At 39.8% G+C, this 8,465-nt stretch overlaps 1 pseudogene; it reads right to left on the bottom strand.

The window, feature by feature from the left end:
- Positions 1–6,402: 6,402 nt before the first annotated feature.
- LOC147429630 (aldehyde dehydrogenase family 3 member H1 pseudogene) lies at positions 6,403–7,928 on the bottom strand (annotated as a pseudogene).
- Positions 7,929–8,465: the final 537 nt, after the last annotated feature.

Genomic DNA, 8,465 nt, shown 5'->3' with positions numbered 1-8,465 from the left:
TTGTGGAGCCAATTTTGGCTTGCTTTGGCAGTGCCGGCCATTTCTCTGTCTTGGTAAAAAAGAGCACGAGTCTAAGATTGTGGCTCAACTGTTAGCAATAACCTTTTGTGAGGGTTGTTGCATGAGGTTTTCAAAAGCTGAGCACTAGGGGCCGGGTTACCAAGTCTAAGGTGGATTAGGGTGCTAGAGATCCCCATTTGTGGCCTTGCCATAGGGTATGTATAGAAGGGTATATGTTCTTTGATGCCAAGTTGGTAGTGTTTTGACATTTCTTTTGAATAGTATGCAATTTATGCCAATTTCTGACTTGTTTATGCCGTTTGGAGCAATATATACAAGTGTATGCCCTGTGAGAACTCTGTTTATAGTTTATGCATTGATTGTTGAGTTTTGCTTGAGATTTTGATCTTTGTATAGAGAAGATTCTATCTTTTTTGCATGAGTCCTCTAGTTTGATGACATCACTCTTTTGGATTGACATTGCTGTGTTTTTTGCTGAGTTTCACTTGAGATTTTGATCTCTAAATAGAGGAGAATCTATCAAATTTTCTTCCATAAGCTCTTAGCGTTACTCTCTTGAAATTAGCTCTTATCAATACGTCTTGATCCTCTAAGAAAAAATATTACTTTATTAAGAAGTTTGATGGCACAAACTTCACTACACGGAAACAAAGAATGCTTGATGTGCTAATCAAGAAAGGACTTGCAGTGCCATTGAAAGAGAACAAAGAGGGTTTGTACACATATAATCAGTGCAAGTAGCTTGATGCTTGTGCCATGGCATCTATTAGGTTGCATCTTGGTGAATCTATATTCGTCATGAATATGGACAAGACCAATGCTAAAGAACTATGGGAGTGTTTATGCTCAGCATGGGATAGTAAGAGTGCGTCGAACAAAGTGTTTCTCATGAAGAAGCCTTTGAATCTTAACATGAAAGAGGGTAGCAGTGTTAGCTCACACCTGAACAAGTTTAACAATGTGTTTACTCAATTAACATCAAAAGAGGTTACTTTCGATGATGAAATGAAAGCCATTTTCTTGTTATGTTCTTTGCCTACATAGGGATACATTTAGCACTACCATTTGTAACTCCACCCCTAAGGGAAAGCTTGTTTTTTAGTGATGTTACCAGTGCTTTGCTCACAGAAAATATTTGATGCCACTCTCTTGACACTATTGGGCATGGTGGTGTATATATGGCAAGTGGAAGTAGCAAGAGGATCAATCAAAGATAGAGGGATCGTAGTCGCAACCGTGGTCATTCTCAAAATCACAAGAATGTATGTAGCAAGAGCCATGGATGTGACACGAGGAACATTGAAACCATTTTCACAAGAAAGGACACATGAAGAAATATTTCCGTTTTTTTCAAAGAGAGAAGGGTACAACAATTGTCTCAATCTTTGCACCTCTTAAGAGTAGTGTAAGGATAGAGAAGTTCAATGTTGCTAAGTCTCCACATGTTGATGCTGTTCTTGACATGTTAAAGTTGTTAGATGTAGTAGTCATCACTTCTAATTTGAGTCCAGAGGCTTTTTTAGCCCTTCATGAATGTTATGCGCAAAATTAGATAATTGACTAGGGTACTAGTTTTCATGATACTCCTCACAAGGAGTGGTTCTCCAATTATGCTTCTCCATATGGTTCAATTGAGCTGGGTGATTCTCATTAGCTTGAGATATGTGGCATTGGAGATGTGAAGTTGTGTATGCATAACAATATTGAGTTCGTGATGTTAAGTGTTAGACATGTGCCAAAGCTAACTAACAGTTTGGTTTCAACATGATAGCTTGATGATCTTGGATGCATTATAATGTTTGGCAATGGTTCTTGGATGATCAGAAAAGGTAAATTGGTCATGCTCAAAGGCCAAAATTTTGGCTCATTATATTCCTTGTATGTCTCTTCTGTGAAGGACTCTATCTATGTAGCCGAGATACCTTCTACTAAGTTATGGCATAGTTGGCTTGGTCATATGAGTTAGAAGGCAATAAAGCAGTTATAGAGTTTTGGCTATACACCACATAACTCTTTAGGGGGAGCATTATATTTCCCGACTGTCGTAGATGACTCTACTCAAAAGATGTGCGTCTACCTCTTAAAGAGGAAGGCCACAGTCTTTAGTTCTTCTAGAATCCCCTAGCTATGGCAGAAAATCAGTCAGGCAAGGAGTTAAAGACCCTGCATACTGACAACAAGGGAGAATGTATGTATCCTCTCAATCTAAGCACTTATCTAGAAAAATAGGCATTTTGAAGTAGTTCACTACATCATACACATCTGCTCAAAATGGAGTTGCTAAACGCATGAATAGGACTATTCAAGAGATGGTCACTTCCATGCTATTTATGTCACATTTAGCTCAAGAGTGTTGGGGAGAGAATGTTATGATAGTGGTGCATATAATCAATAAGTCGCCTAGTAATCCATTGAACTACAAGATTCCACAAGAGATGTGGGATATGCAAGAATCCTAATTATTCTAGATTACTTGTTTTTGGGTGTGAGTAATTCTCACACCTGTCTAAAGAGCTTAGAAAGAAGCTGGACCCCAAGTCACAAATGCATTCTCATTGTCTATGGTGAAAATGGAGAGATGGGCTATTGTCTCTAGCGGTCAAAATCTTGGAGAGTTATTCTCGGCTCACAAGTGGTCTTTAATGAATCAAAGATGCACATATTTCCTGTGAAAGAGGTTATTATAGAGTGAGATTCGAGGATATATCCTCAAGTCCAGTTACATAAACATCTCAGTCTACTAGCGATGTACCTATTGCTAGTAGTCCTCAAGAGAGAGCTAGTGGCACTTTTGAGAGAGCAAAGTCCACTAGTCATGCTACATGTGTATCTTGTGTCCCTAAGTGATTTCAGTTAGGATTAGAGTATCCATTGGTCAGTGACTATGGACAGCCTACCTTCTATCAAGAGGCTATTGAGATGGAGGATAGTGTGAATTGAGAGCAGGCAATGTAATCTGAGTATAACTTGATTATGGAAAATGATACTTGGGAACTAAAATAATTACCAGATGAAAAACAAGCTTTATTTTACAAATGGGTGTACAAGAAGAAGTACAAGGAAAAGGATCCCAAGCCTTATCTTACAAATGGGTGTACAAGAAGAAGTACAAGGAAAAGGATCCCAAGCCTTGCCTTACAAATGGGTGTACAAGAAGAAATACATGGCAGAGGATCCCAAGCCTATGTATAAGACTAGAATGGCTGCTAAGGGACTCAACCAAAATAAAGGCACGGATTTCAATGATGACATATTTTCTCCAATGGTCAAGATGATTACATTGCATCTTGTGCTTAGACTAGTAGCCACCGAGGACATGGAATTGGTGCAAATGGATGTGAAGATAGAGTTTCTTTAGTATGGGGATCTTGATGAGGATGTATACATGAAACAACCAGAGGGTTTTGGAGTCAATATTGAGATACCTACAAGGGTATAATTGGTGTGTAGATTGCATAAGGCATTGTATGGCCTAAAACAAAGCTCAAGGCAGTGGTACTAGAAAGTTGATAAGTACATGCAATCCCAAGGTTATGTACGGAGCCAAGAAGATCACTGCTTGTATACCCAAATGCTAAATGATGGTTCACTTATCATCTTGATACTTTATATTGATTATATGATCATTGCCAAGAAGTGTAAAGACGAGATTGCCATCTTGAAGAAGTAACTTAGTACACAATTTAATATGAAGGAAATGCAAGCCACTTTCTTGGTATGCATATCAAGAGAAATAGAAAATGTAGAATAGTGGAGTTGTCTCAAGAAATGTATATCCATAAGGTCTTGCAACGTTTTAAGTAGGGGAAGACAGCTTCATTGAGTATTTCAATGCATGCATATGCTAAACTTAGGAAAAATGATGCTCCCAAGTCTGATGTTGAGAAAGTGGAAATGACCAAGGTGCCATATTCTTCAACTATTGGTATCCTTATGAATGCCATGGTAGCCACGTGATTGGACATTGATTTTTCAGTGAGAGTGGATAGCATATTCATGGAAAATCTTGGTAGAAATGACCAAGGTGCCATATTCTTCAATTGTTGGTAGTTTTATGTACGCCATGGTAGCCACAAGACTGGACATTTTTTTGTAGCGGGAGTGCTTAGCAGATCTGTGGAAAATATTGACAAAAAGCAATGGTAGCAGTGAAGCACATCTTGAGATATTTAAAAGGTCATTAGGGAAATTCTGGACTCTCAAATAGGTCGTATAAGGACTTCGACTTTTTCCCTCTTGTCCAAAACAAGCGCAGTGTAAAATTTTTACAAATAATATCAAAACTTATCGGACCTTTTGGATTTAGAATGTACTCATCAAGATCTACCAATTGATATATAGCATGCCATCAGATTCCTTATATGCTAGAAGATTCCATTTTTTGATGTGACAACTTCGTCTTATAAATGGAATCTCTCTACATTTCAGCTTCAGTGGGGAGGATATAACTTCTACAAATCAACTCCAAATCTGTTGGAGTTTGGGGATTTAAAACCTACTTTCTAAGATCTTTCCAATGATATGTTGGTTGATAGGGTTTTGACAACGTGTTTATGTACTTCATCAGGTTGCCCACTTTGGACGAGAGAAGCAATGTCAAACCTCCTTATAGGGCCCCTTTGAGAGTTCAAATTTTTCATAATGCTTACACTTTGGGAATAGTGAGGGCTACATGGATGTGGATTATGTAGGTTGTGTGGATAGTAGAATATCCACATCTAGCTATGTTTTCCTATCAGTGTTGGAGCAACCATGTCATGGAGATCATGTCTCTAGAATTATATGTCAAAGAAAGCTATGTGTTTAGCTTGCCTAGTGGGAGATCTTGGCATTACTTAAACTCTAATGTTTTATTGTGATAGTTCGAGTGCAATCACATTAGCAAAGAACCCGTGTTTCACTCCTAGTCGAAACACATAGAAGTCCATTATCACGTAATATGCGATATCTAGTGATGAGGCCGATAAATTTGGCATCCACATAAATGGTGCATATATCATTGATATAGTGACTAGTATGTCAAAGAATCGGCTCTGCATATGAATCTCATGGATATGTTCTTGTTGACATCTAGTGTGTAACATGGCTAGCAATGCATAAGACCGATTCAAACAATCCTAGGATGCCTATAACATAGAAAAGTCTAGAAAAATTTTCAACTCTAGCTCTTGCTCTAGTGGTAAAAGCAACTTGAGTGTAGGCATAGGAGTCAAATACCCCAATTCCAAGTTTCTTTGCTGAAGTCCTTGCTTAGTGCAAAACCTCTTTTTGCAGGGACGCGATGGTGCAACAACACATTTGACTCAAAAAAAAATGGACATTATTTTCAACATTCATCATGATTTGTGTGTGTACCTTATCCACTTCGGTGGATGGGAGAATCTTCGTGGGGGATGAGTATACTCAAGGCTCATTTTTGAAGGGTCACCCTTATCATTTCTTTGAACGGTAAAATTTAACCTAGCCTTGATTAAGCTATGTATATAGGAAAAAATTAGAAGGTCTACTTGAAGATTTTTCAATATCATATCCTTCTTTTAAAGTGTAGAATTCCTTCCACTCCAGGATAAAAATGCCTCCGAATGGCACTATGGCACTGAAGCCTTAAAAAATGAGCCCTGAGTATATTTGTGATTTATGTCATTCATTTCTAAAATCATTGTCTCATTCAATGTTGAAATTACTTAATGATGTCTATAAGGGTATTCAGAGACCTAACCCTTTGTTCTCATACCATCCTTAAAGTGTTCCTATACTTAATGATGTCCATAAGGGTATTCAGAGACTTAACCCTCTATTCCCATACCATCCGTAAAGTGCGTACCGTATGTATTGTACTGATCTATTCATATCGCCCATCGCATTTTTTTAGAGGTGTGGAGATAGAGGTTTACTTTAAAGTTTTCAAATTCTTTCTTATAATCTAATAGCATGATTGTTTCTTCACTTGTAATAAGTAAATAAAAAATAATTATTATTTATATATACCTTTCTCTTTGTTCAGATATTTAAAAAAATTATTTAATAAATACATTCGGGACCTTATCTAAGAAGGTGACAAACTATGTGGATACCCTCCATGTATATAAAACACACACACGTTTGCTATTAGTAGATTATTCAAAATCACAACGAGAACTAAAAACCAAAGAGATTCTTTTTTTCAAAAGAAAAAGTAATTTGATTAAAGGAAAATAAAGAAAGTACAAATGCCCCTAAGGAAGGAAAGAGGCCGCGGTGGCCATAGGAGCAATGGCCTAAGAACAAAGGTACAATCATGAGCAACAAAGTATCTAAAAATTACATATAATCTAGGTTCTTGAAATTTTTAATCTTCATCACATAATTGTTTTGTGAACAAGGCACATCACATATAGTAAGCTAGAACTTGGATGGCTTCTTCAAGCCAAATTTGATGAGTAAAATCGTAAGATGCTTTGGTTGCGGAGGCATGCTCGCAATATGGCCTTGCTTTTCGTGGTGTAGGGAGGGTAGCGAGTAGGGTTGTCACTGCGAGTTTTGGTAACAAGCAGCGGTTTCATGTGGCTGAATGTGTGGAAGCCGAATTTTCCATGGTAAGAGCCCATGCCACTCTCGCCCACCCCGCCAATGGGAAAACTTTCCACATTGAATTGCACCCCTACGTCATTCACCACCACACTTCCTGATGATGTTCTATGTGCCACCTCCTTGCCTAGCTCTTCGTTGGAGGTGAAAAGATATAATGCTAGTGGCTAAGGCCTTGAATTCACAAATTCTATGGCCGCTTCTATACTCTCCGCCTCTAGCACGGGAAGGATCGATCCGAAAATTTCCTCCTGCATCAGTCCGCAGTCGGGCGGGGGGTTAACAACTATGGTTGGCATAATAGTCAGTGTCTCCTTTGCAGCTGGTCCTAGAGTAAAATTGATGTTGTCTTTCACCTCCTCTAAGAGACCCTGCAAACGAGCGAAGCATTCTGCATTGATGATGTGCGGAAAACTCTGTTCTTTCGGGTTGATGGGCTCCTCATCCGTGCAAGCACTCTCATGTGGTGGTAAGGGAGTGACAAAGGATATGAGTGCCTCTTTTAGGGCTTCTAGGAATAGCGACATCACATCTGAGTGTACAAGGACATAGTCTGGTGCAATACATGTTTGCCCTGAGTTGATCACCCACTTGGTGGCGGCAAGGCGGCGGGTGACCACAAAAATATCAGCCGTTGAATCAACAATAACAGGGCTCTTGCCACCAAGCTCTAGCGTGATAGGGGTGAGATGCTTGGCCGCTGCCTCCATGATGATGCGTCCAATGCGTGGGTTCCCTGTGTAGAAAATCTTGTCAAACTTCAACTCAATAAGCACTGCGCATTCCTTCCTCGTCGCTTCAAACACCTTCACTGCTCTTGGATCAAGATATTGTGGCAGCAGCTGTTTGAGAATTGTGCACGTTGATTTTGCTAACTCTGCCGGCTTCAAGACAACGGCGTTCCTAGCAGCAGCAGCGACTGCGGCAACGAGCGGATCAAGTGCAAGCAGCAGAGGAAAGTTCCATGCATAGAAAACCAGCACAACGCCGAGTGGCTCAGGTGTGATCGTCGCCTTAGCAGTACTCTGCATATACCAGGGGAGAGTAGCAGATGTGGGTTTCATAAGCTTCTTGATATTCTTGAGGAAGTGATCGCAAGTGTTTCGGTGCGGATCAAGATCTGAGTAATTGGCCTCAAAGGAGGATTTTCCAAGATCATCAAAGAGCGCTGCGTAGATGTCGGCTTCGTGCTCATCTATCATATTTTTCAAAGCTTGCACCTGCGTGATTCGCCATGCAAAGGGTCGGGTTGTTCCATCACGGAAGGTGTTGCGTGCATCACTGATTGTTGTCTCTGCAAGTTGGGCTATCGACAGCGTGTCGTGTGCTTCTTCTGCCATCGCTCGCTTGCTCTCTGGGTGCTTCTATAGGATCTTTTTGCAGTATCTCAATGCAGAAGCCACTATGCGGCATTAGATTTAAACTTTTAAAAAAAGCATCGCTGCCTTGAAAAGCTCTTAAAAAAACTCCGCCATGAAAAGCTCTAAAAAAAAGCATCGCGACGTCCAAGAGCAGACCGTGCAACTAGTCGAGCATGAACAGAAGTGAGTTGAAGCATGAACAGGAGAGAGAGGACAATGACCGCCTGCAATTCGTGTGTATGAGTCTGCCTACATGCACGTCCAATAGCAGACAGGCAGGTAGAGAGAGAGAGAGAAAGAGAGAGAGTGCTTATTGTAGGTGAGCGACGGTTGCAGCAACAATAGCTGTCGGCTGAGCCGGCGGATGCAGCAACAGCGCCAGATGCAACAACAGTACGAGTCACGACCACTAGGTAGTTTTTTTTAAAAGTTGTTATTTTTTTAAATTTTTAATACGTTTAATCATTTAATTTAATTCATATATATATATATATATATGAGAGAGAGAGAGAGAGA

Source organism: Adiantum capillus-veneris, chromosome 22 (genome assembly GCF_014529385.1).
Source record: "Adiantum capillus-veneris isolate H3 chromosome 22, ASM1452938v2, whole genome shotgun sequence".
In the NCBI taxonomy this organism is placed as follows: Eukaryota; Viridiplantae; Streptophyta; class Polypodiopsida; order Polypodiales; family Pteridaceae; genus Adiantum; species Adiantum capillus-veneris.
Note: the sequence above shows the minus strand (reverse complement) of the source record. Positions and strands in the feature narration are given on the sequence as shown.